The sequence below is a fragment of the Populus nigra genome, chromosome 2 (genome assembly GCF_951802175.1).
Source record: "Populus nigra chromosome 2, ddPopNigr1.1, whole genome shotgun sequence".
Lineage (NCBI taxonomy): Eukaryota > Viridiplantae > Streptophyta > Magnoliopsida > Malpighiales > Salicaceae > Populus > Populus nigra.
The window spans coordinates 11,215,343-11,217,842 of record NC_084853.1 but is presented as its reverse complement, the minus strand read 5'-3'; positions in this window follow the sequence as shown (position 1 = coordinate 11,217,842).

The window sequence follows — 2,500 nt, the reverse complement described above, 5'->3', positions numbered from 1 at the left end:
GTGAGATGACCCGGAGGCCCGCGACGCGTCATTCAAATCACTGCCCTATCGGCTACAACTGCTGATGGGTGGGATTAGAGGCCTGCCATGGTGGTGAGGGGCGGCGAGGACCGTGAAAGCTAGAGTTTTTCAGAGGCTGCCGGGAAAAAGGCCCCTCGGGTGGCGGGGTGCGAGGACCAGGCGCGTCATTCAATTCTCTTCCCTATCAACTTGGCTCCCGTTGGCGGGATTGGAGGCCTACTGTTTGTTACAGGGCTAAAATCGTCAGGGGAAGAGCTGACGAAACAATGCTGGTTTGGATGCAGGGGGTAGTGTTGGAATCGGCAGCGCGGACAAAATCGGCAAAGTCGACAAAAAAGACTGTTGGTCTGGACATCGGGGCAGCGGCAGCCATGCCGACAGGGGGGGAAATCGGCAGCACAGATTTGTGCAGCTGCAGGTTCGTCGGGGAAATCGGCAGCGCAGATTTTTCGATGAACATGGGCTGGAAGATGGACTGTCCAGGCCAGGCAGGGAAATTCGTCAAGGGGACACGCTGACGAAACAGCGCTGGTTCAGGCACGGCGGGCAGTGTTGGAATCGGCAGCGCCGACGAAATCGGCAAAGTCGGCAGAATCGGCAGCGGGTGCTGGCGATGAGTCTGGACGATTTATAGTCCAGGGCTTGATGGAAAAGACTGTTGGTCCAGACAATGGGGCAGTGGCAGCGCGGATTTGTGCAGCTGCAGGTTCGTCGGGGAAAATCGGCAGCGCAGATTTTTCGACGAACAGGGGCTGGGCGCTGGACTGGCCGGGCCAGGCAGGAAAATTCGTCAGGGGGGCACGCTGACGAAAACAGGGGCTGCGGAGTGGAAAATCGGCAGCGCAGATTTTTCGACGAACAGGGGCTGGATGCTGGACCGGCCGGGCCAGGCAGGAAAATTCGTCAGGGGGGCACGCTGACGAAAAGAGGGGCTGCCGCGTGGAAAATCGGCAGCGCAGATTTTTCGACGAACAGGGGCTGGACGCTGGACTGGGCCAGGCAGGAAAATTCGTCAGGGGGCACGCTGACGAAAAGAGGGGCTGCCGCGTGGAAAATCGGCAGCGCAGATTTTTCGACGAACATTCGTCAGGGGGGCACGCTGACGAAAAGAGGGGCTGCCGCGTGGAAAATCGGCAGCGCAGATTTTTCGACGAACATTCGTCAGGGGGGCACGCTGAGGAAAACAGGGGCTGCCGCGTGGAAAATCGGCAGCGCAGATTTTTCGACGAACAGGGGCTGGATGCTGGACCGGCCGGGCCAGGCAGGAAAATTCGTCAGGGGGGCACGCTGACGAAAAGAGGGGCTGCCGCGTGGAAAATCGGCAGCGCAGATTTTTCGACGAACAGGGGCTGGACTGGCCGGGCCAGGCAGGAAAATTCGTCAGGGGGGCACGCTGACGAAAAGAGGGGCTGCCGCGTGGAAAATCGGCAGCGCAGATTTTTCGACGAACAGGGGCTGGACGCTGGACTGGGCCAGGCAGGAAAATTCGTCAGGGGGCACGCTGACGAAAAGAGGGGCTGCCGCGTGGAAAATCGGCAGCGCAGATTTTTCGACGAACATTCGTCAGGGGGGCACGCTGACGAAAAGAGGGGCTGCCGCGTGGAAAATCGGCAGCGCAGATTTTTCGACGAACATTCGTCAGGGGGGCACGCTGAGGAAAACAGGGGCTGCCGCGTGGAAAATCGGCAGCGCAGATTTTTCGACGAACAGGGGCTGGATGCTGGACCGGCCGGGCCAGGCAGGAAAATTCGTCAGGGGGGCACGCTGACGAAAAGAGGGGCTGCCGCGTGGAAAATCGGCAGCGCAGATTTTTCGACGAACAGGGGCTGGACTGGCCGGGCCAGGCAGGAAAATTCGTCAGGGGGGCACGCTGACGAAAAGAGGGGCTGCCGCGTGGAAAATCGGCAGCGCAGATTTTTCGACGAACAGGGGCTGGACGCTGGACTGGGCCAGGCAGGAAAATTCGTCAGGGGGGCACGCTGACGAAAACAGGGGCTGCCGCGTGGAATGGCAGCCTACACGCAGATGCGAATTCGGCAGCGCACGATGGCTTGAGCAGGTCATGGGTTCGACTTGGCGCGATCTGAAACCTGGACGAGGGACTGTCGACGCTGGACGAGCCAGCGCGGTGGCCTGTCGTGCCCCGTTCAGGGGGGGCCTGCCGCGGAGACAGCCCTCGCGGGCTCGACAGCGCAGGCCAGCGTCCCCGACGTCGCTGGCCGCGGCAGGCGAGCTGCCGGGGTTCCCGCATTCCTACAAGAAAACGTCGTGCTTTCCACATGAAACCAATCCAGTAAAATCAGCCATATTTTTATGAGGCTGCCCACTGAATTTGGGGTCATTCCGGGCCGGTTCCTAGTTTTGCGGATTTACTCGATTTCTAATGGTAGGAAAATTAAAACAAATACTTCCCGACCTCGAAAAATTCTGGGAAAATTAATGAAGGTGGATTGGATTTTTGCCAACCTCTGTGCAAAAT